The following is a 27540-nucleotide window of genomic DNA, read 5'->3' on the forward strand; positions in this document are numbered from 1 at the left end:
GTGTATCCCTGTGGGGAATATTGGTGTAAAAGGCTTCAATGTCCAGGGTGGGTAGGATCCGAGTGGTAGGGTCACAAGTCATGGTGTCAATAAAATGTAAGACTCCTGTGGTGTCCTTAGAGTATGAACCATTTTAGATATTTCTGCTTTCAAGAGAAAGTCTACAAATTAAGACAGGGGCTTGAGGATGGAATTCATGCCTGACACAATTGGTCGACCCAGTGGCAGAGTCATTCCTTTCTGGATTTTGGACAGGGCATTGAACGCAGGGACTTTAGGGTACTTGGCAAAATCAGCTTCTTTTTGACTGATGTGTCCTTCGCAGATTGCTTCTTCTGCAATCCCTGTAATTTGTAATCTCAGATTAGGGGTGGGATCACATGGCAATTGTTGATAATTATCCCTGTTATTGAGCAAGGTGGAAACCATCTCACCATAGTCGATTTTATTCAGTATGAGGATGGCTCCCCTTGAGCCTGCTGATTTTATGATGATATCATGGTTTTAATTCTGAGGTATGTGAGGGCTATGTGTTCTTTCTTAGACACATTCTGAAATTGCTGTGTGTCCTTTGCTTCTATCTGTTCAAGTGTTTCCTCCGATTTGTATTTTTGAAAGTAATAGATTCTGCTGTACTGATGTTGGGTTAAAAAGTAGTGTGTAGACCGGTCACATCTTTCTGCTTATCCCCCTGGTTGCTGTCTATCTCTTCACCCAAAAACTGTTTTAGTCTAATATTCTGCATTAGACAAGCTAGTTTGTTTCTAGTTTTAAAAGGATCATATGCTGCTGATGGCACACAATTGTGCCCTTTTTGGGGAACCTAAAGTTCATCACTGGAAATAGGTGGATGGGTGGATGATTATAAATGCTGCCTCAGTAGGCTTCCTCTCCCCCTGCTCCTTGTGATTCTGGGGGAATTTGGATCCTGTCCTCCCCATCATCCTCTGCCCCTCCCTCACTGATATAAAAAAAGGTATTTTACATTTTTGGGAACTCACAATGTTTTTAGGCAATGCACAGTGAGATTAAATTATTTGCTATGGACCACACACTTTGGTGAAGCAGTGTGCTAAGAGCCCCTTGTTGTATGGCCAGTCTCCTGGTGACTGTTGTGATACATCACACACCCCAACTAACCACATTTCCGCAGTGAGGAAAAAGTTTTTAAAAAATGACCGGCTGCAAGAATGACAAATGCCAAGGTACATTTGCCCCATAGCAAAAATCAAAAGCTGGCACCCATGAATGTACGCACAGTAAGTGATCATATATGTTACAGTTCCATGTAACATTTCAAAGTTACAAAAAAAGCATTGCAATGCCAATATACAATAAAACTTTGTAACGTTACATGGAGCTGTCCAGTGCTGAAATTATATCCCTGGACAGCTCCATGTAACTTTTCAAAGTTACAAAAAAAAAGCATTGAAATGCTACTTTTGACATATTAAAGTGCATTTCAATTGCAACCAGTCCATGACTATTGTTGATGGATTGGTTTAGAAAGAAATGCACTTTGCATGTTAAATATAGCATGTCACAGCTTTTGTTTTCGAAACATTTGTTTCAAAATTTTTGTTTTTCGAAACTTTTGTTTTGAAGTAATCACTATGAACCAATATATACATCATTATCGAACTATGTTAGGTAAAACTGTACAAGTGTGGCATTATTCCTCCCGTATTGACTGGGAAACTACAAATACCATAATGCAATTCAGCAAAAGCCAAAAGAATGGTTTCTAAGTGCACTACTTTCAAGGACTGAAATTAGCACATTTAGCAAAAATAATAATGATGATTCCGTATGTTTTCTGGTTGTGTTATAAGATATTTAAAAGTAAGAAAACACATAGCATCTGGAACTGTGCAGTAACCGCGACCGACCGTGCTTAGCTTCAAAGCGAGGAAAGTGCATGTTCTCTCAGGCGACAATGCTCTAATTGGTCTTTTTAATTGTGCTAGATTGTTAGGCAACACTACCTTGTTTTAAAGCTACGCAGGGTCAGTCTGGGTTGTGTCACAGGCCACTTCAGCCATGTTACTGTCAAAATATATTTTGTTAAACTTTTTTTCTATAGCCAACGGTACGAATTACAAATTACATCGGCTATCTGTAGTCATTTTATATATGAACTACAGATAGCTGCAGTTATCTGTAGTTTTTAATAGCCATGAATATCAGAAAAACAGACAAAATAAAACTGCTTTTTTTCCCCCCTGGCCCTCACCATGTGCCCCCATCATCTGTGCCAGGTCCCACCATGCCCCAGATGGCCTCCTCATCTCCCCTGCCCTACCTCTTTCCCCCACGACACATAGGGCCTCATTACAAGTGAGGCGGAATGGGTTAACGGGACCTGCTAAAGGAGGCAGACCCGTTAAACCCGTTCCACCTCATGACAAGCTCCTCTCGCGGGACCCAGTAAGTAATGCCTGGTCAAACCAGGCGTGCTTACCAGGTCCTGCAAGGGGAAGAGGGAGCAAACAATGGGCCACTCGTAATCGGCCCGCTGTTTGCTCCCTCCCCATTCCCATTTAGCCCTATGGGGGCTAAAATGGGAATGGGGAAGGTCCGAGCCCGGGTTCCTGGACGGAGGAATTACCGGGCCCTCCAACTCGGAATGGCCCGGTAATTCCCCATCCTGGGAACCCCGACCCGATTTTGGCAGCAGCCATACCACCAATAGCGGCATGGCTGACGCCAAAATCGTAATAAGGCCCATACTCTTTCTGAGATGCAGTTTGCTTTGAGATGTTGGCTATTGGAGGTTATACCTGAGGTTACAGAAAAGCTTTGTGTTGCAAACTCAGTCCCTAGACCCCCTCCAAATTTCAATTATTTATTTGGTGAACGCTAGCCACTCCCACCTTCACGGTAATGACATTTGCAATTATTTTGACCTGCTAATTGCTTTTTTCCTACTTTTCATTTACGGATATACTCGGCTATAGCTGCGGCTATCTCTTGCATTGATAACAACAAGAAGATTGCAGATATTTCATTGCTGAACCCCCCGGTTTTAGTAATTTACTGAAGATTTAGCCATCTATTTTTGAGACGGGGACCCCCATCTCATCAAATATTTATAAAACAACTGTATGGAATAACTCCAAACCAATAAAAGGTATTTTTAAACGCTTTGTGCCAAGTTGTTTTGGATCTTAAATATAATGTATCTATATATTCAGTGAAAAAAAAAAACTTTGTAAAAGGGATGTTATGGTTAAGTTGCACTAATAAAAAGCTATCCAATTCAGTGAAAAATCATTGTTAAAGGGATGTTATGGTTAATTTGCACTAATAGAAACCTATCAAAATCAGTGGAAAAAGTGCGTCAAAAGCATATTATGGTTACAAGTAAAGTAAAAAAAAAAACTAGAAATTTGCCAGTTATGGTAAGCGATGTAATCATAACTCGTGCCACCACCGTGCACTGCTAAGGGTAACTCCCATGACATCAAAGATTACATCACAAATGTGTAGATGCCTAGTGAAATGCATTTTCTTTTTTACATAGAAAAGGCAAGCACCCTGGGGTGGCTTGAGGACAATTTCCCTCTTGATGAAATGAGTGGCTTGAGGACAATTTCCCTCTTGATGAAATGAGTGAAGATAGTAACTGTAATGGTACACAGTGCAATTTAAAAAGTAGGAACATTAATGCACTTTACTTCATATGTAACTTAAACATTTTTTTAAGAAACTACGCATGAAGGGAATGAACCGGATTCACCAGCTGCTCCACAAGTGGATGGGCACATACACACCCAAACTGCCACTGCAGTAAATTAACTAGTGAGCCTAGTGGCAAAAATTGACCAATTACACAACAGTATTTCCGACTTGAAAGTGTTTGAAAGAGACATATAACGGGAAATGTAAAGTACCACTGCCCCACTTGCACCTGTAACCCTTCCCCCTGTCCCAGCCAACCATCCCCACAAATGTCCTGCACTCAGATGCGCTATGATGAGATAGATCTTCTTCCCTTCCTCCCTTGATAACCAGCATGTGGAAAATCCCACTTCCCCTGTGTATGTTTCCCATTCTGCTAACCCTTCCCTTTCTTAATGGAATGTTTTTAATGTGGCTTGATAAATTGTATGTGTTTAATGTTGCTGTGTCTGTTTTTTGGAGTCCGCGGAGCATGCGACTGTCCGGGCTGTCCCTAATCAAAATGGTGGTGTCCTATGGACACTGCGCCTGTGTGGTTTGTCTGCAATCAAAATGAAGGTGTCCTACAGACAGCGTGCCAGTCCGGACATGTCCACAAAATAATGCCACACCTTTATATGATTCGGGCCCCAGGTCTTGTCGTGCGGACACCTTGACACATGTGCATCCAATCCCAAGTGCCCTCGGAACACTGCGCCTGTCTGCAAGGTCTGTAAAGTTGAGTTACAATTTTAATTAATTCGGAGATCCCACCGCTCTCCTATGGATACCTGGGAACATGCACATCCAATCCGCTGTGCCCTCCGAACAACTCGCCTGTCTGCAAGATCCGTAAAGTTGTGTCGCAATTTTTATTAGTTCGAGAGACCTGCCCCTGTCCTACAGACACCAGGGCACATGCACATTTGATCCCCTGTGCCCCCCAAACACCATGACTGTCCACAAGTTCCACAGCACGTGTCATACTTTTAAATAGTTTGGGGTTTCCGGCCCTGTCCTGCGGACATATAGGTGCATGCGCACACTGCATCCCTACGGACAGCCCTCCCAATGGCAAACGTTTGTGATGTCTCCATGTAGTCACACCCATGCTGAATGTCGGTCCTTATTCGTGGTCACTGTCAGGGCCCCTGGACACCAAAAAAATGTTTTTTTGAGCAATCCAAGTGTTTTACTGTGAAACTTCACCCTTGCAGAGGTCCCAGACCATGACCCTGGTGATCTAGATACTTTCTGCTACTTTCTGACCCCAGCTTGGGGTTCGAAATGTTCACGGAGCACACCACTGTTCGCTGGAGTACTACCCAGCATCCTTATAAAAGGCCTCAACCCAGTGCTGCTCCACATTCTGTTTAGGGATTTCCAGGATAGAGCACTGGGCCAGATTGCTGCTTGCACCAGATTGCTGCTTCCTGGTTATCTGTTTGCTGGATAAGAAAATGTATTCTACAACGGCATCCATTGCTACTTGTGCTTCTGCTACACTAAAACCACCATCACCATCTTCTGGAGGGCATGTGGAGGGGATCAGGCATGGTGATGCAGAGGGGGAACAAGAAGAGGAAGAAGATGAGGTAGTGCAAGTCCCCACTACTAGATGCCAATGTGAGTCTTGGGTGTGGAGGCTCCTTACCACTGTTGGGGGCTAGCCAAGGATTGTGAGATCAAGGTTTGCTGCAATGAGTGGTACTCAGTCATGGCAATCCTGGGCTGTACAGCTATGGCACCACCTCCATGCGGCAACACCTGAGGTCGAGCCACAAGGCAGCAGTTCACAGGGTCATCCCCTTCGAACAGGTTAGTAGGTTGATTTCCTCTGTAGCATCCTTGCCTTCTGCTCCTGTCACCACAAGAAACACTCCTGTGGGGTAGCGGATACTTGAGCCAGCCTTGCAGGCCATGCGCACCGCAGTTGACACTTACCTTTCAAAGGTCACTGTATTGTGCATGTACTGCGATGCAGTACTCTGCAGGGCTGAGCAATTCTGGAGTGCTTTTGAGGATATGGTCTAGGAGCACGAAGGAAAGTGCCCCCTACTTCCATGAGGCCCACCCAACATATTCACCTCTCCACTGCCCCTTCGTCGCTGTGGTTGGTGCCCTTGCCCTACCTTCCCTTCCCTTCCATGTGTGTCATGTTAAAAAATGCCCAAAAATATATAAAACAAGAAATCACACAAAAAACTTCTCTTTTTAGTGACACCTCTCACACTTTAAAAATAGAAGTGCCAATGAAATGGTGCAGGCTCCTGCACAGTACGCGAAGTCCACAGACATCACGTTAGTCTGAAGACTTCTAAAGAATGCAGGTGGTGGTAGCATGTAAACCATTTCATTCTTTGCGAGAGAATGTGGTGGCTCTGAAAATAGCCTTTTTTTTTGTTTTGTTTGTGGATGGTTTGAAGTGACAATACCTACTGCACAAATGCTTGCTGTACAAAAACGGCTGCAAAGCATTTTGGATATTTCACAAAAAAGGTGATTGAGAGCATCAGTAAGATGGACGCCATCTCTGTGGAAAATGTTGGTGCTACGAAATGTCATGTTTTCATTGTGGAAGGGTGACATGCCAACATCTTGCAAAAATGCGCCAACAGCCTTGTTGATATTATGCCTGGTTTTCTCCATTTGCCAACACAATAAAGAAGAGCATGCACAAAATATTTAATCAGGAGTTTGGAAACATGCCCATGACTTTCCCAAGTGCCTCATTCATCGCAAACTGCAGAGAGATTCCAGTAATGTGGCCCAAACTGTTCCCTTCACAATACAAAATAATAACGGCTGGATGATGCTGCGTCACCAAAGTGGCACAAAGGGGAACCAAATCCAGCCACTTCATGGCACGCACTCCATAACAGTGCACATCTAAAAGAGGGAATACAAGATGTGCAGCCACTCTACAATTCTCTGCATACACCTGCAACCAATGTATCCAATAGTCCCCCAAAATACAGACACTCTGCCTCCTAAAACACACAGCCATAGCCATAGCAATCTGCACTCTTCTCAGCAAACAGACACTCTGCCACAGTCTCACCTTGAAGACAACATCCAGGGAACCTTATCGGCCAATCTCCTGGCCTCCACAGTTCCATTTCCATGCCTGCCGTCCCGAATGTGGCACATATGATCTGCAACCTACCGCTGTGTTCACGGATAAAACAGCCAAATCAAGGGCATGGGGAGAGATGTCCTCTAATTTGTTGGCTCTGAAAGGGCCTTTTTTGTGTAGGTGCTAGTAAACAAACACCTTTTGTTTTCTAATTTCTTTTGCAGGGATTTTCTCTTCTTTTCCTTCTTACTGCCTTACATCAACCTCTGCAAAGCGTCCCTTAGATTGTGAAAAAATAAACAAGCATTTCCAAGAATGAACAATGAAACACTGTCTCAGTGCACACTAAGGGAGTCAATGTTGTCATTAGAGAAAACATACATCTCAGCACTTTGCAAAACTACACCCATGCCTCTTTTAACGAGACGCCTTCCAGCATTTCGCTGGGGATTAAATGCATTGGGGTTGTTCCATTGTGCTCTAGTTGGTATTTTTGGAAGAAAACACTTTTGCAGCAGGCAAAAGCAATATCAGTTATTCCACCAACAATTTCAGTACAGGAACCAAATTTGGAGCACTGATGAAGCACACATGCTCTCCTCCGCAGTGCACCACCAAAACATCAGGACTACCAAAAGTACCCATGTCTCTTCAAAGAGCAAGCAGTGTCTTCAAATTGCAGCCAGGCATACTGTACCTCAAAGCATGCAGGCATGGAAACCCAAGATCATGAGAAAGGCCCCTGGCCTGGGCATACATTTCCAGATCATACAAAAATGAATCCCCCACTATCCATTCAATAAGCCTCTGCCTTTCTCCAATTCCAGCCATCTTCACTACACAACCAACTAAGCAATGAAACAAAGTATAACCATCCCTTCCTGTAAAGCACAACCTGAACACATGAGTGGCTAATCCCCACAGCCACATTTCCATGCCAGGCATGCTGAGAAGCCCTGGATGTGGCACACCCTATCTGCAAACAACTGCGGTGTCCGCGGACGTAGCAAAACAGAGGCAGCCCTTCTTCCCTTTCCACTTCACATTGGCTACTGTTAAGCAGTTACACAAACATACACCAATCACAGGCAATAACTGCACCTCTAACTCTGTCATAACAGTTCAACACTTGAGATGTACTGTTGAACACTCAGAGTACCGATCTTCTGTAATTCGGTAGCACCTCCATCAAAAAGTACTGCAAAATTCTTTAAGATTTCTGCTTCCAGATTCATCCACCTTTTCATCCATCAGCACAAACTACAGATATACATATGTTTTGTAGAGTACATGTGTACAGGCTGCCTGCCACTTACTCTGCATAACCTACTGGATAAGTGTACTCTAATTTGCCTGATCTCCTGACATCAAGTGGCAGTTTCTTAGAATGCTCCAAGCTTTCTTTTGATACCCACTTGCAGAAAAGCTATAAACCACATAGTTCAATGTTATCAGCACTCTCTCTGTTGTTTTTGTAAAACAAAAAAAGACAACCACATTGGGAACATTTGCACAGCACATTCAAGTGGCAGGTCCTATGTTAAATGCCCAGAATGCACACGGAAAAGGGAAACTGCATGTATGTTAACAAAGCATGGCAAGCACAATGCAGAATTTGCAAAATGCACCATTGGAAGCAAAGCAAATAAATGCATGGGTACATTGGCAAACGTCCTATTTTTAAATTTGAATCAATAAATGCAAGAACAGGAAAGGCTTTCTGCACTCATGTATCAAGCATATATGTGTGGGAAAGTTAATAAAATCTCACAAATGGTAACATTCTCCTTTCTAATGTGTACATCTTTCTGGACCTTTTTCTCACCCTACTAGGACTTGTACTACCCATTTCCAAAGCAAGTAGTGCAACAGAATCTCACACACTTGCAAAAGTACAGCCTCAATAGGACACAGTTATCACTACACAACTGGCCCCATAGAAACGATGTTGTTGTATTGTACCTAGAAAATGATATCTAACCCAACAGCATTTACTTCACTCGTACTCATTGCACCTTAGCAGGTCTACTCTTTTGATTATCATCTGAACACCAGTATGGTAACACCCACTAGTTTTATTGAAACATCATAATGTCCTTACTTATTCAGGCACAGTACACTGCCATACACACTGTAGCAAACCTTTCACACAGCAACACACACATACCAGTACAATTTTCCCAACCAAACATAACAGCCCTTTCGACAATCACACATCCCTCTATGTATGCCTAGCCTCATATTCAGATACTCCTGCACAGTGCACACAAATACATTCCACAACTTCCAAACCCACAGTTTCCATTTTTCTCCAACAGACACAAGAGAATATCTACCATAAAGAAACTCTGTAGAAAACAACGCAGAAATACAGCACATAAAACTCAAGCATGCAAAATAGCCATCTTCATCTAGCAGAGTTTGTACGAAAGGTTCAAACAAAACAGCTAATACAGTCAATGAGAAAAACTGAACCAGGTAGCAGGAAATAAAGTGTGACCCCTCTTCCAAGATGTAAAACTAAACAGAAAAGAAGAATGCAACTACCAGTAGTGCTAACACTGCATCTACCAATGTTAACGTATCCAAAGGTAAGAATTCCAAAACATGTATTTTACAAAAAATGTTCCACCATAGAGTCATTCAGAACCTAATAAAAACAGGTGAGAAATCACACTCAACCCTTAAAACCTACAGCAGAAAACTGATCCTGGAAGCTCTCATAGACAGTGCAATGATCCTCAAAAGGAAATTGTTTATATTAATTTCAAACAGAATGAAACCACTTAAAAAATTAATTAGTAGACTAAAGTACTGCACAACATACGTAATATCAACATAGACATCTTTGCAAAATTCTGTGCAGGTGAGTGGATTCACACAACCAGCATAGGGCCATATTTCAATGAATAGGCATACAAACACAAGCAAACAAACCCAAATGCCATACATTGCAGTGTCCAAGGGTATGCAAAGATAAACAGCACCATTATGGCAGTAGAAACACTGATTGAACGAATATCTCTAACACACTTACAATCAACTCTCCGTTGCACCGAACCATCCCGTCCGTCTACAAATGGCTGTGCACCTCAATGTGTGACGTACAAAAAACAATCCTTCAAATATTTAATCAATTTCTCAATCAGTATGTGAAAGCCAAAGACAAATTAAGATTGAAAATATTACAAACCATGGACTCTTGATCAGTGCGCAAATACACAGACTGTGGGGACATTCATTAGCCTGCACCTTCCACCACATCGAACACACCATTCTACTAAGCAAAATCTTGTTCAGAGACTGTACTATGCAAAAAGTCCTGATTTAACACTGGATCATTTAAATCACATTCTCCTACACGGCACAGCCAAAGTCACAGGTTGCTAACCAATGAGACAGGAGGTGTGTCAAGGATGAGAGCATCAGCTAGCTAGATGAAAAGAAATGCCGGGCGGATAAAAAGTAAAACATAGTTTGGTGCAAATGAAAGCAGCACAGTAACGGTAAGTAAACCTGTGACCATATGCCCGGATGGGCATCTCCAAGTTAGTCACGAAAAGGTATTAAATCACTACCTTGTTAACTTCACGGCCTGCTGCTGTGTTGTTGTTTTTCTGGCTGGAGCACACCACAATGTATCTGTGACTTCTTCACCCCACATAGTCCTGCCTTGACAACTTGCATCAGGTATGATTGGTTCAATTGCATATCATTCCAACTTTTGGTCTGTAAACTTTAATCATATATTTCACCTACCAGTAACCATTGCCCCTTGGCACTAGTATTCACAGTTGTGCCCTCTCTCTAGCAGATATGTCTGCCGTCTTCATTTTCTTCCTCTTCTTTTTTAACTTTGAATGTCCCTTTTGAATTTGAATCTCCATTACCTCTTTTTCTTATCAGCATTTAAACCCTCACATCGAAATTGATTTTCATATGTGCAGTTTCTTTTCATCTGTAACTATAGTACCCACTTTTGCTTTGAGAAGACCCTCTTGTGTCCTGTCCTTACCCGGTACATCTACCCATGGCCGCCGGTGTAGAGCAAATCCTTTACAGTCTCATTGCTGATAGCTTTTTTGCATTGCCCAATATCTGTTTTTTACCCCCACACCTGAGATATGTTTACTTTCTTTATTTCTCCAGCTGTTGTGTCCCTCCACAGCAAAGAAGAACACTATGGGCCTCATTACAAGTCTGGCGGTAACCGAGCTGGAAAAACCGGCAGGTTACCGCTGGACTCTTATTACCATTCCGTCTCCGTGATTCCTGAAATTACCGGGGCATTACGACCCCGGTGAACCGGGAATTCCGGAGGTGGAATTCTGTAAGTCCCCATTCCCATTGAGTCCCCAGCACCATCTTGTGACGGTGCCTGTGTTTCCACGTCCGCTTGCAGGCGGGAGGTGTTAAACCCGCCAGGTCGGGAATAACACCTCCGCCTGCAGGACTCGAGATCACACGGTATGGAAACAATGGTGGCAGTGGGTTTACCGTCATCGTTATTTCCATACCGGGTGACTCGTAATGAGGCCCTATGTCTAGTCTAGTGCAGGAACTTTAATATACCGAGAAGAGAGCATCACGGATTCCCCCTGTCCCTGATGTGCATACAGGGTGAGAGATCCGTGTACTTATAAACCAGCAGCAAAAAACTATATTCAGACCCTAGAATAAGTCTACTTGAGTACCTTCTGAACAAATTATGTCCCATTTTTTCTGCCCCCTTTAGGGAGAAACCAACCCTTCAACACCATCTCTGCCCTGAGGAAGGCTCCAACTATTGTTGCCCATTTGGCACACCGAAACCTGTTATTTACGTGCTTTGTTCCTTAATTATTTTGGGAACATTTGTATGATCTACCCTACACGTCGGTAGATAACCACAAGAAACTTTGTTGATTGATCTATGTCTCTCTGTATATCAGAGTAATTTTTCATACACCCTGGTATTTTTACCATTCTGTAGGAACAGCTTCTTGTTCCTACTGGGTTTATTCTCTAATTAAGCTATTGTGTTTTACCCATATTGTTTGTGATGAATATACTTTTCTCCTTCTTTTAGGAATCTATGTACATATTATGAATGTTTTGTTGATTGTGTCCTTTTCTTTAATATTTTTATTTTTTTGTAAAAAGTGATTTGAATTCTAAAAAGTGATTTAACTTTTAAATGTGTTTTGACATATTAAACTCACTAGTGTACTCAAAAAACTTATCTTTGCTTTTCCTATGTGACTTTTCTCATAAAAGCACATTCCTTTTACATTAATTTTGGAGATATAACTAGAATAATTGACAGAAATTAGGACTGTCCTCAGCGTGGGCACCTCTTTTGGTTTTGTCTCTACTGTATATTTAGCCCTCACCCACGCGTGCACAAAGGGACGCACCTATTGTTCGTATAAACCCAAATTTGGTCAGGACAGTGATGCCACTATTTTGCAGTTCATTCACAAATATGTCACTTGTGAAATCCCTTCCCCTTGGTTTCCCTAGACCAGTTTCAGCAAAAGGACATGTAAACAGCTTCTTGTCTTCTGTTAGACACAGTGTGAAAGGCAAAACACCTAAGAACTCATACTGCATTAAAGAAACAAAGCATCAAAGTGCATTAACGATTACAATGCAATCATTGCCCTCTTGTGGAAGGCAAACATAGATCTGCAGTACATTGCAGCCAATTCCACTGCAGTGGCACAATGTGTCACAGCCTACTTAACCAAAGCTGAGAAAACAGAGATGAAAGACCTCTGGGATGACATATCATCTGACAAGCTTTGGCATAAAAATGCTCTCCGACAGAGAATGTGGTTGCCACAGACCGTTTAACTGGCAAACCTTATATGGGAAATCTGAAAAAAATGATCTGGCTTAGTCTTGGTCCTGCTGCATCCAGAAAAAAAGTTCTCAAATGATACCAAGACATAGAGATAATAGCCAAAAACAATCCCAAAAGCCAGGACATTTTGAAAAACAATGTATTTGACACATACTACCCAAACAGGAGAACTGCTTTGGAAAACATGTGTCTATACCACATAGCCCAACATTTCTCATACAAAAATTATATGAAACCAGATGAGAAAAAAGGTAAAGACATAGTCAAAATGTGTGAGGGCAGCCTGGTTAAACTTACCAAGAACAGCCTGATTAATCATATGAAGCTATCTTTTAAAACTCCTCAACATAGAGAATTTTACTACACATCACTACTGCAACGTTTTAAACCATCGAGGAAAGAAGAAGATTTATTGGACACCCATGCTGCTTATCAAGATGCTTTCTTTGTAAGTGAAAACACTATTACAGATATACATTTCAAACAGTACAACAACATGTTGGACAATGAATGCCAACAAGAGGAAGAACTTCAATCACAACTAAGTGTAGACACTCCTGAGAGCAGTCAACCTTCTTTTACAGGAATCCAAGAACTTCTTGGAGAGCCAATCATAGTAGATGAAGCAGAATGAGCCATGACTGAAGTAGAAAACTCCATGTATCATTATAAGGAGTCTGAAGAAAACTTTGCTCTACTAAAATCACAATTGAATGATGAGCAATATAGCATTTTCCTTGAAGTAACTAAAGACATTGAAAATGGTGTGCAGCACTAAACTAAAACTTGTACCTATCAAAACTATAAGCCTGTACTCTTGTATGTAAGTGGTGAAGCTGGTTCAGGCAAAACATACATATCATCAGCAAGTTCCTCCAAAAATTGACAAACAACAAGCTTTCAGCTGTTGTAACTGCGCCCACAAGTTTAGCTGCCTACAACATAGGTGATGTTACATTACACTGATTGCTACTCCTTCCAGTATAACACCAGAACAAATTACAGTACTCCAAATGTTCATCAGAAGCTGCTGTGGAGCTAATCAGAATTTTAAAACTAATCAAAATGCTCCTAATCAATGAGGTGAGCATGGTCTCCAACCTAATGTTGGCTTTGATTCACCTCAGATTGTAAAAGGTCCTTAAAACGAGCTACAAACAACTCTTTGGAGGAAAACACGTTACTGTTTTAAGAGATCTTCTTCAATTAACACCAGTGAAAGGTGAACCTATTTTAGAAAATGGAGGTCACAAACTGTGCTGTAACACAATTGGCAGAATAGGAAATGTAAAACTGTAACAACATTTCCAATACAGACGACTTACTCAAAACATGTGTCAGTCTGCAGACCTCACCTAAGCTAACATTTTGAAAAGCTTTCTGATTGGTGTGCTTTCTAAGTAAGCACAGTCTATCTTAAAAAGCAGACTCATCCATGAGCTATACGGGCATAACACATCTGCTACTGATGTCATGGAACAATTAGCAGATTAAAATGTAAAATGTATGTCCTTAATGCAAACAATAGCAAGCTGTGCACAATTCAATGAAACAATGTTGAAAAAACAAATGCAAACAATAGTGCAAATTAACTCCACAGACAAACTAGAATTCCATGGTATGACAGTGCCTATGTGTCAACAAGCCACAGGACGAATTAATAGCTTAGAAAACTCTATCTCCAACACAGCTGGTTTGGAGAAAATGTTAACATTGTGTTCAAACTATAGAGTAATGCTAGCGCGTAACCTTGACATGGAGCAAGGTTTAGTTAATGGAGCACTTGGTACAGTTGTTGGCTTCCAGACATATCCACATGACAACAACATCCACTTTGACAAACTTTCATAAATTAAAGGGATAGGATGTGCAACAGATTGATTCCTTCTTTTCAAAGACATGTATGTACGCATAGAACAGTTTTCTCTGTCTCTTGAATATGCGGTCACTATTCATAAATAAGAAGGTATAACCCTAGATCAGGCATTGAATGACATTGGCAGCACAGTCTTTAAATAAGGCACGAGTTATGTAACACTGTCACGGTTACATACACTTGAAGGACTTCTTTTCTAATCAATTTTGATACAAACAATGTCAAGAATGACATTCCTTGCATCGTAGAGTACAACAGACTATTTGCACTCTACACAACCCTTCTCAAAATGTATCCTGTTCCTCAAAAATGAAAACTTGGTAAAAGAAAATGAGTACAAACACAACTTATAATAGATCTCCCAAGAGTACCACTAAAGAAATTGAAAGCAGCTGCTACTCCATCAATTAGCACAACCGCAGAAGGATGTATTGAAAAGGCAAATACATATCCAACTGCATAAACAAAGAGAAGTATCTCTTTAGAAAAAAGCAAGTGGAGTTCCGTCAAATTTTTCAGACACAGAAAGGTCTGGTCCATTCAAATTATCCAACCCAACTGGCGTAAATTGCTATGCAAATGTAGCAATCAATGTTCTTTTCCAATTGCCACCAATTTACTTGAATGACGCAGACCAGTTGCGTTTGCTAATGCTACTCCTTCATAGAAATGCAACAATCAATCCTGACAACACTTACAGTGTCTCAGGAATAATACAGGAATTGCACTACTGTGAAGCAATGGTGAGATTCACCATAGACACACAAGAAGATCCACAAACATTTCTAATGTACTTGCTGCACGTGCCGGAAAGCAAAAACATACATATAAATGAAAGCTTCCAGATTTCATACATGTGGAAACATACATGTACTCTCTGCAGCCATGAGGTACAGGAACAAGTACCTAATGAGTGCTTTGTGTATGTCTCTAATCCATTCCATTTCAGCAGCTTGTGCAAAATGCAAATCATGGCATATTATGTACTACTTGCAATTCAATCATTCCACCTTACAGATAAACCCAAATAGCCATTATATAATAGTAATGCTTTTATGATACAACACAGATGGTACCAAAAACAACTGCAAGCTTATGAGCTTCACACACGGACAAGTTTCACTTGGCAAGAAAACCTTCACAACAGTAGGCATAATCGACCACACAGGTCCCACAACCAGTGCAGGTCACTATACTCCATAGATAAAAAAGAAATGTGGGTGGTTTGAATGCAATGATACTTCCATTACTTTGAAGCAGAGATTACGAGTAAATCATGCAAATGCCTACTTAATATTTCTGTAACAAAAATGTACTCACTGACCTACAAAAGTAGTATAGCCTACTCCCAATAGCCACCAACAGATATGTAACTGCAAATGAAATAAAAATGTTCTGCCCTTTGAAACTGTAACGCCTTAGAATACACCAACTGGCCCATGAGTACATCACTTGCGCTGCTATATAGTTTTTCCCCAATGACCCAATGATTGTAGGCACAGAAACAAAAACTATGGAAAACATGCAGTAACATTGTTTCACCCATAGTACTTAAAAATGAAAGTACTGAGTATGAAGGTCTACAAACTGTCCTCACTAACCTGTAAAACTACCAACTGTAAGAATAAGCCAACAGCTGTCTAACTTTGCCCACACCACTGCAATAAATACATAACTTCATCTAACTGCAGCCATAATACTGCAATGGCACTTGGTAATAGTGTAAAGTGGAAATCTGCCAACAAGAATGAAGGTGCAAAACTGTGAAACGGTAAACAGTTAGACTACGCCAACTTGAATCTAACTTTAACACTGCAATATTACTTCCCATTATTACACAATTTAAAATCCACCAGCAAAAATGAAAGCCCTTCAAGAACTATGAAGTATCAACAGCCAGAATACCCCAAAGGTATCTCAGTACACCCAGAGCACTACAATGTTATTTCCAGCAGTCAAACTGCTAAAATCAACCTTCAACAATCAAACTAACATGATACATACCCTTAAGAAATGTCAAACTAGCAACAGTTAGAATATGCCAACAGGTATCTAACTGCCCCCACAATACTGCAATATTAGTTGTCAATAGTACAGTACTTAGAAAACACTAACAGCAATTAAACAGGATAAAAGGGATACTGTTAACAAGAGGAAACAGATAAACAGTTAGAATACGCCAACAGTTATCTAACTGCAACCATAGCACCACCACTTCCGAAAAGCAAAACACATAGAAGAAACACTAGAAGAAGATGGTGTCACCCCTACCCAACTCCTTATATGAGGATCTTCATGTGATGCTGATTGCCGATCATCCCGCATCTATTTCCATCTTTCCTGTGCGCATGAATGAGGCTCTTTGTTCTCTAAATCTTACAAAGCTAGACACTATAGAGCGTCCATGGTTCATGAAAAAACAATTTCATCAGAATGCTTGAGCTAGCAGCTCCGATCTTATTGCGAGGTATGCACCAATTACAGACTACGCCAACTTTAGGCATGCGCAGAAGCTGCGCAATCGTTATCTGTTATGTTTTCCTGGCAATAAAGCCAGGTCTACCGATATGAGATTTCGTCTTGTCTTAATTTATACAGGCTCTCAAATTGGAAAATGGCATGGGTATGGTGCCTGTGACCCTAGGCATTCATGCCACTTTTGCACAAACTGACATGAAACAGATACCCTTCAACAGCTATTTCTTTACTGCCCTTTGTTTGAAAGGGAGAGAAAGATATGTCTTGGTGCCTACATTGGAAATGCTTTGAATCTTGCACGCCACACTGTCTGGGCATGCTGTATGTGGGGCAGCACTAATTCAATCATATTGGCCACGGTGCGACTCGTGGGCAAGATTGAAGCTGGTCTCAAAGAAGGAAATCTAGGGCTAGAAGAAGCAAATGTCTAAGAGCTAGCATGTGTAATATTTATATATTACTCTCTGGGTATGATAACCATGTAAGGGGCAAGTTGTCAGCGCCATCTTAGTTGTCCAACTTAAACATGGAAATTGAATATGCAATGAGATGTTGTTTTAGCTAGATCTTCAGTTAGCTAACTCTTCATTACATCTCTACTAACCTTGTTTGGACAATATTGACTAAATGTATATTTTTGTATGATGGGGTTTAAAGGTTTAAAGCATTAACCACCTCTGGTAGCAGACGCTCTATGCTAGAACTTGGAGTGTTTTTGACCAGTTTGAAGTATTTCCATCTTTACCTTTTTACTTGCTGGCCCAGGTTCGACTGAACACACTGACATTGGGATGGTGTATGATGCGTATAAGAGGCTAATCCATGAAATGCTAGGAGCTATAGGAGTTCTGTGTTTATAACTTGGAATGTTTCAATATTGGACATAAGTATTGTAACCTGTGCGCCTTCATTGGATGTGACGATCACTATATGATTATGAAGGAGAATGTCGGTTTGGGAAATGTATTTTACTTTATGTGTTTTTGTGTTGAATCTTAATGTGAAAAGAGAAAGTTGATGCATTCCTGTCAACAAATGGTAGTGTTAGTATAATGTTCTTATTCCAAATGAGTTGACAAATGTACTGTAAAAAAAAATGTAATATCAGAAAACATTTTGGATATGTATTTGTAAAGGTGTAATCAATTTCTTTTTTTTCCCCAAAAACAAATAAAATCTATTAAATTAAAAAACAAATCCTCCTACTGCAAAAGTGCTTATAACAGCAAGACCACATAGATATCCACCTTAAACATTCCCGTAATTACTGCACACTTGAATGAAACATAGTGTGCCATGTAACAACACATACATGTACTAGGTTTTTCTTTTTCTCCTGCATGGATTTCTTTTCCCCACAGACCCAATTATTGTGCAACCAAACACAGGACCTGAGCACATTGCACAGTACACTTGTTTGAAGCATAGTACTTGTACTAATTATGAGGGTCCACAAAGTACATGAATGTCTGAAATTGTGTACAATATGACATTATGAAGTACCTTCCCTAACATGTTATGTTTACTTTAATCACAGACAACAAAACAAAGGTTTCTCCTGCATTTCCACGTGCAACAAAGAAAATGCGTGCCCACAGTGACTCAATATTCAAATATTCTATTTTCGGCCATGCAGCCAAGAGTCTAGGGCCTGGCCACAACCACTGCAGCATAATATGGCCATGCAACCAAGAATCTGGTCAGTGGACACAACCCACACACATAATCCACACAGTCAAGTCCCTATCCACTTCTGTACACCTGCTATTACTCTTCTTGCAACTAGCAGGCTGACTGTCATGCACACAAAAGTATAGGAGAAGCCCACAAGCATCAGAACATAATACAGCCATGCACCCAAGACTATTGAGGCAAGCCACAACCATTGCAGCATAATGCACCCATGCACCCAATAAAATGTCCAGTACAAACAACCCGCACACACAATCCAGGCACCCAAGGCCCTGTCCACTTCTGAACACATACTATTACAGTGCCTGTACCCAATGGGCAAACTCTAATGCACCCAAGAGTCTGGGAACAGGACACCACATCATAATACAGCCATGAACCCATCCACTTCTGTACACATACTATTACAATTCTTGCACCCAGTGGGCAGATTCTCTTACACCCAAGAATCTCAGGGTAGTCCAATTAGGCAGCTGCCACAGGCCCTGCCCACTTCTGTACACACAATATTGCATTACTTGCAACCAGTGGGCAGACTCTTGGGTGCATGAGTCTGGTGGCTGGCCACAGCCACTACAGAATAATACATCCATGCAGTCAAGACATTGGCCAGTGGCCACAACCCACACACATAAACCAGCCGGCCAACGCCCTCTGCACATCTCTACACATACTGGTACAGTACTTAAAGCCAGTGGGCAGAATCTTTGGTACATGAGTCCAGTGGCTGGCCACAATTCCCACAGCATAATCCAGCTATGCACCCAAAAATCTGCCTAGTGGCCACAACCCACAAACATAAGGCAGCCGCCTGAGGCCCTGTCCATTTCGGTACACATACTATTACAGTACTTGCAACCAGCAGGCAATCTTGGGTGCATGGCCTCTGGCCATGCACCCAAGAGTCTAGGGGCTTGCCACAACCACCACAGCATAATACAGTATATACAAACATCTTCATATCATCTACTTCCACTCTCCTACCCTAATGAAGTCTGCCGTAGTCAACAGATAAGGTGCTCACCCAAGGACGAACCCGCAAACTGCTGCAGCGCCCGAGGCCCTGTCCACTTTTGTTCACATACTATTACAATTCTTGGGGCAGTCCAATAAGGCAGCTGCCACAGGCACTGTCCACTTCTGTACAAATGCTATTACAGTACTTGCAGCCAGTGTGTAGCCTCTTGGGTTCATGGCCTCTGGCCGTGCACCCAAGGCACTAAAGGCTTGCTGCAACCACCACAGAATAATACAACCTACACAAACATCCTCACATGTTATGATATGATAACAATATGATATGGCATTTATAACATGCCTATACACAAGTGTTTCATGGTGGCAAGGGCGGGGGAACAGTGGGAAGACAGACAATGATATTACTAGGCCAGGTGTCATTCAGATTGTGCAAGTGCAAGGGAAGGGGAAAAGGAAAGTGCAGAGGGGGGGGAAGGGGAAAGTGCAGTACATGGGATAGTAACATAACAGGATCAATAAAAGAGCAGTCAATTAGTGGCAAGTGCAGGGTGAGTGCAGACATAAGTGCTGGTGGGGGGACTTTAGGGATACAGAAAACAGTCACCAGGTGCAGGGGTTGCCGGGGAGGCAGTGCAGGCATGCAACTGGTAGGGCGTGGGCCTGAGATCAGATGGGTGGCCAGGTAACCAGTACAGTATCATTATCAGCCAGGACTTCAGCAGGGGAGAGGGGGAGAGAAAGCAGAAGCAAAGAGGAAAGTGTTAAGGTACTTCTGGACCCGAAGATGGTTCTCCTCAAGTTCCAGGGAGGCAGGGAGGCTGTTCCAGAGGGAGGCCCCAGTCGAAGAGAGAGATCTGCCACCAACTCATTGCTTGTAGAAGTGAATGACCCTGAGGGAGTTGGAGGCGGATGAGCAAAGAACTCATCTGCATTCCACTCCCCTACCCTAAGGAAGCCTGCCTGCAGTCACCAGATAAGGGGCTCATCCGATGACCTATCCGCAAACTGCTGCAGTGTTTGCAAACTGCTTCAGACACAACACAGTCTTCTTCCACCTAAAGAAATACATCATATAAACCATCTTTCACTCCCCCCCATCTTTCCAACACCAAATGCCCTAAAACATGTTTCCCAGCCCTGTTCACCGCCACACTATCCACGGTTATCCGCTGATAAAAGATGGCGGGCTATTCTGGAAAATTTGACGCGCATCTCACTTCTCTCCAGCCAATCAGGGGTGCGTCATATGTCTGCGGACATCACGGGGACCCTCCGATCAATCAGGGTTCTGTTTGCGGAGTGAACAGGGAAATGGGTTCGCGAAGCGGACCCAGGTATCAAACATGTTTTGGCACCTACATTTTGCCTGTTTTTAAAAAAACTACCAAATTTTGAAAAAGCATGTCTTCGGGACCAAGCCATCACTTCTGCTGCAAATTTGGTGAAAATCCGTACAGCGGTTTGGGTTGTAGGCACAAGTAAAAGATGTTTCCATTTTGTCTATGGGAATCCTGATAACTTTGCCCCTCATTGACAAAACCTTACCAGACTTTCCATAAAAAAATGGCAGAGTGTTCCGTATACTTAGTTTGCAAGTTTGGTAAGGATTCGTCCAGGGGGAGCAAAGTTATAAGCCGCCCAAAAAGTGCTCTTCGAATGAGTTGAACAAATCAACCATAACTACACAGCGGTTAGCGCAGACTGCGTAATATCTGAAAATGGCCTAAAAGCAAGTAAAACAAATTTGATATCCGTGGATTCACTTCCCTGTTCCATCTGCGTACATGCATCCGATTGGCCTAGAGGGCGACATGATGTCAGCAGAAATTGGATGTCCCCACTGATTGCATAGTGAAAAGCATGAAGTGCGTCAGATTTTTGGAAATGCACGCCATGATGGATTTGCAACAACGGCCTGTTTCAGCGATATGGCCGTAAGAAGCCAGAAAACAAAAGCCAGAAAACAAGTTTTTCATCCCCAAAGTCAACAAACAGTCCAGATGTTCGGGTGCAGTCATGTGATGTTCGCGAACATTTCAGATGTTCTGGGACATCTATGCCTATTTCTGCATTACCGAATTGTTGAAAAGCAGTTTTTCGATGGCTTATAACTTTGGCGCCACTCAATGAAACTGCATGAAATGTTTGAATTCTATTCTAATTCTGAATGATTTTGCAAAGTTTGGTGGGATTCTGTCAAGAGGGGGCAAAATTAGAGGGGGATCCCAAAATATTGTAAAGGCTTATACATGTGGTGCCATTTGATGAATCAACACAAAAGTTTCCAAAAATATTTTAGATCTATATATACATTTTTTTGTAAAAATTGGTGGGATTATGTCAAGGGGGGGCTAAATTAGAGGGGGGATCTCAACATTTTAAAATGCCTTATAACTTTGTTGCCATTTGACGAATGTGGACAAAAGTTTCCATAAACATAAACTCAACTTTGAATGTTTGTGTAAAGTCTGAATATGTTTTGTCGAGTGAGGGCTACGTTATATGACTATTGTATGTACATACATTTTGACACTTTTGAAAAAATGAAACATGGGCGGATTTCCAGCAAACTCATGTAAGGAGCATTGGCAAGGACCTTAAAGCATGGTTTTGCAAATGTGCCAGTGTTTTATTTTTCGACAAATGTCATAATGTATGTGCAAAAAATAGTGGTATACTTTTGGTGACTGAGGTATAGCCTGTGGCCATGGGCAGTGCCCAGATTGTATGGGTCATGGTATAGGTCATGGCCCAAACATTCTGGATACTGGCCATGATCTCGAGGGACGACAAATGGGGTTAAAGTGGCCATGTCCACCTGGGGTAATGTTATTCGAAAGTGGGATAGGTTTGAAAGGGAAAATAATTGTGCTTGTGGTCATATGGTCATAGGGTTCTCTCTTTGCCAGCTGCAGGCTGCCATGGAAAGGGAAGAGGGGTTCTGTACAGAGCCCTGCCTTCCCTTTCCATGGTGGCCATCTAGGAAACATATTTTCCACAGGTGTCCCGGTGTAGGAAGAAAAATCCTTTATTTTTTTTAGCACTCCGGGTTACCGCTTTGGGAGCCCAGGGTGCTAATGGGCTTTATTCCTCATTGCAGGGGCTGGAACGGGGATAACGTTCCGGAGCCCTCATTATCCACACTCACTTAGCTTGGGCCAATAACCTGTGCTGCTGGGCCATTCTGCCCCGTTCCAGTCCCTGGAACGGGGGATGAACGTCACATTATTCCCATTAACATAACACAAAATGTTAATGGAAATGTTGGAAAATCGTATTGAGTATATGTACTTTACTGAGAAATGTAAAGTAGATGGAGTCTATAAGAAATATATTTGTTCTATTTTTTAACAGTGAAAGGTGGTTCCTAAAAGAACCTTCCTTTTGTTGTTGTTTGATTTTTTTTTTTTTTTTTTTTGCTGGAGAGGTTAGAACATAAGGTGGGGAGGGAAATGAGGGACGAGGCACCAAGCATTAATATGGAGGGGCATGTGGACAGGGGAAGAGGATGGGCGTGTGTTACTTCTATGCTAGCGGCAGTGTTTCTCATGCCCCTTGATTACAGCTTCCAAAGCACTTTGAAATTGATTCCCCCTGCATAGTGGTGTGTTTCAGTATATACAGAGGACTGTTGTATTTGAAAGATATGGATCAACATCCAGTTTTAATACTCGCAGGGTAGCTGCTGGGATTTTGTGTCCCACAGAAGTAGGCTGTTGGTTACAGTATTGGTTGAGGAAGATGAGGTGGAGGAAGACAGCCCACTACTTGCTAAGAAAAGAACCATCTTTCTGAGAGCATTGCAGTGGTTGGATTTGGTGTGGCGGTGCATCGATGTGGTCCCACTGGAGTACTGTCCAGGTAGTCCGCGACTGAGTAAAAGTTGCACAGAGTGCATTTCACTTTGGTAGCTTTAGCCTTTGGTACATTCCCAACAGTGGTAAAGAACTGCCACACCCATCATTCTCTCTGGGTGCTAGAAGTAGGTTGGTTCTTTCTCTCCCTAATTTTCATGATCTTTGTTATGTTCATATGTATTCACTCATATCTCTTTCCTCTAGGTTCATTGTAATGTATATGTATTCCTCATTACGTATGTGTTCCAGTTCGCCCCTGTGCACATTAGAACTGTGACAGTTTAGTGTTATTTATTTGCTGCTGCCTGCATAAGGAAACTCAATAAATACTTTTAAATCCGCATTGTACCAGCCAAAGGCAAACAGTTTAGTAGAAAGAGCTAACAGGTTTCTTAAGGGAACATACAATTGGCGCTTTGTTCGGGTCTAGAGTGGTCTGAGCTCTTAAAGGAAATGGTCTGGAGCTACCGCACAACACCTCATTACACCACTTAATTCTCACTGTTTGTGTCTTTGAAGAGCCGGCAACCAGCCACAAGGTTGTGCCCGGCATGGTTAGGAGTGGCCAAGTGTGTGGATGTAGACAGGGAGAAAATAATTATGTTAATCTCTGATGCCCAAAATGACTACAGACACATATTGAATTCCACTTTCAAGGTTGAAGATGTAGAGTATGTAGTAGGAGATTCAGTATTGATAAAAAAATCCACGTTTTGGATTGAAATGTGCAGAATGCAAGTTTCTGGGTCCCAATACGATTACAGATATACGTGGAAGTGTCATCATACTTGAGGGTGGCGAGTGCTGGTCAAAATCCAAATTGGTCAAAAGTACAACTATTCCTGATGGTGAAGAGTCAAACGAGGATAAAGTGGATTGTGAGTTCAATGAGAAACAGGGAAAGGGGTTATGGACATTTAACAAGGAAAGTACTGAAAATACAAGTCTCAACATTGAAACATCCAGCAAAAGGACAAGGAACATATCCAACCATTTCAATTACTTTTATCCTGAATAATTGTACTATTGAGTTTTCTTTTGCATGTAAGGAGGGAGTAGTGTTTTGTTCATATGTATTCACTCGTATCTCTTTCCTCTAGGTTCATTGTGATGTATATGCATTCCTTGTTACGTGTGTTGTTTGTTTTCCAGTTCGTCCCCATGCACATTAGAACTGTGACAGTTTAGCGTTGTTTCTTTGCCCTGCAGGAGTGTGTGCTGCCTGCTTAAGGAAACTTAATAAATACTTTTAAATCATCCTTCCGGCATCGAGACTTCCTTAAGAATCGTCTTCATTGTCTTTGGAAGTACTGTGATTTTTGTGTTGTGTAGGTCCTCCAGCTGGTGGTGATAGTGGCTCTTGTGGAGGAGGGATGGCAATAGCTGATAAATAGCAGTTTTGCTAATATTCTTCCAAGTATGTTCTTTGAACTAGATTGTTAATGGCTAATGAGTACATTTAGGTGTAGGAGCTGTGCAAGGGTACATTTTGAGCTTGAAAGTTCCTAGACCGGTAGAAACTGCAGTTCCAAACTGTCTGTGAAGCATAGACCTGATTGCAAAGTTCAGACATGTTTGGGGACACGTCATTATGTCGCACGCGAATGATGGACATGTTGCAAAAAGTGTATAGAAGTGTTAACAATGTTGCTAGAAGTTGGAAATTGGCAGTGTTGTTGTGTGAAACTTTGTAATTGGACAAAAATATTGGGGTAAATATGATATTGGTAAATTATAGGAAAATAGCATGCACTGGTAAAAACCCATGAAATTCACTGAAAAAGCTTTGTTACAGGGACTTTATGGTTAAGTTGCACTAATAAAAGCCTATGAAATTCACTGAAAAATCTTTGTTAATGGGATGTTATGGTTAATTTGCACTAATAAAAACCTATGAAATACAATAAAAAAAAGTTAATGGGACTTTGTGGATACAAGTAAAACTGAAAAACCTCAGAAATTCACCAGTTATGATAAACAAAACAACCATAACCCACACCACTACTGTGCACTGCTAACAATCAGTCCCAGGACATTGACGATCACATCACAAATGTCATTGATGACATCACATGTGAAATTAATTTTGATGAAAAGTCCCTACAAGGGGTTGTGTTTATAATGTTGGTAACTAGATGTCCGTGGTGATTGGGAGACCTTTCATTAACTACTTAATCTATTAAAGAATGCACTAATCTAAACAACATTGTATTGGAGTGCTGGTGTTAATACAGGAACCTAATCATAAATTAACATAGGCAATGGCTGCAGCATTGTAATCTTGCAATTATGGATAGTTCAATAATGAATGCTACCTTATCAGAATTTTGCGTAATGTTACACATATAATAACTAACTAACAATTCAAGACTTACTACACACTTGTGCTATTACAAACAATACATATAGAGACCACAATCCATACAAATCAGAGTCACATACAGGGAAACTAAAGTAAGGAAGAAATAAAAAGCATCATCATAAAATATTAATAACATTAATCTTAATCTTCATGTATACAAATGAATTGTGTGTTTGAGGCTTATTGCCCCATGAAGGTACACCATGAGCTCAGACCAAACCCTAAGGAAAGTATTTAAGAAAATATGTTTGCTTAGCATACCAGAACTTGCAAATTTCTGGGTGTTTTATGTTTTACTTGTGACCATAACGTCCCTTTTAAAAAGTTTTTTAAATGAATTTCATAGATTCCTTTTAGTGCAACTTAACCTTTGGAGAAAAGAATATCAATCCAAAAGGGCACCACACATCCACATGCTTTTGTGGATAAAAGATGCTCCAAAATTTGGTCTTGATAGTGACTCCACTGTTTAACAGTTTATTGAAGGCATTTGATAGATGTGCTGGTAACCTATGTTTTGGAGTAATGGCAGTTGCATTACTTTCAAACCAACTACTTCTTGTTTTGACATATGCAGTATAGTGGCCTGAAGTGGTTGTGGCACTCATGTGGTACATTACATCTACTGTTGTGAAGGTTTTCTTGCCAATAGATACTTGCCGTGTTTGTGGCTAGCGAGCTTACTGTTATTTTTGGTGCAATCTGCATTGTACCTTAGAAGCATTAGTATGGCATATTGGCCTTGTGAGTTTATTTGTATGCAGGAATGATTGTCTGAATTACAAAAAGGGCATACTATGTCATGATTTGCATTTTCCAGAAGCTAGTAAAATTGAATGTATTTATAATATGGTATGGATATATATTTGCATCTTTCATTAGGAATATGCTCTTGTGAAACATGGTTGCAGTGAGTGCATGTATGTTTCCATGTGTATGAAAGCTGTAAGATTTAATTTATAGGGATGTGTTTGGTTTCTACTACCTGTCGTAAGTACACTAGGAATTCTTGTGGATATTCCCATGTGTGTGTGGCAAATTGTATCATCCCTGTACAGTAACCTAATTCATACATTAAGCCTTAGATACTGTAAGTTTTGTCAGGATTATATCTGGCATTTCTGTGAAAGACGAGCATTTGCAAACACTTCTGGTCTCAGCTGTTTAAGTAAATGTTGTGTACAATTTGTGGCAAATGGAAGAGAAGATTGATTGCTAAATTTGCATAGCAATTTAGTCCAGTTGTGTTGCTGAATTTGTATGGATGACATAATTATGACTCTGTAGCCTTTGATGGGCCTGCAGTTGTTTGAGAAGAAACATTTATCTCTTTGTCTTCTGGTGTATGTGCGGTTGTCTTTGGCAGTTGTATTATTTGATCGAGCAACAGCTGTTCTTCATTTTTTAGTGGTATTGCATGGAGATCTGGTAAAGTCTCTGTTTGTATTATTTTTCTTTTTAAAGTTTTTCATTTTTCTGGTACAGGGTACATAACTAGATCAGGTGTGCACAGTGTACAATGCCTTTTGTAGTTTAGGATGCAAGAAATATCTGCATTGACTTTGTTTGCATCAAAGTTAACTAGGAATAGACCATTGAGTGCACTAGGACATGAAAGTTCTACGTAACTCACACCTTCCTTGAAGACTGTGCTGACAATGTCAATCAATGCGTGATCTAGAGTTTGACCTTGCGATTTGTGAATAGTGACAGCAT

The sequence above is a fragment of the Ambystoma mexicanum genome, chromosome 7p, assembly GCF_040938575.1.
Source record: "Ambystoma mexicanum isolate Mex_15411 chromosome 7p, UKY_AmexF1_1, whole genome shotgun sequence".
Taxonomy (NCBI): Eukaryota; Metazoa; Chordata; class Amphibia; order Caudata; family Ambystomatidae; genus Ambystoma; species Ambystoma mexicanum.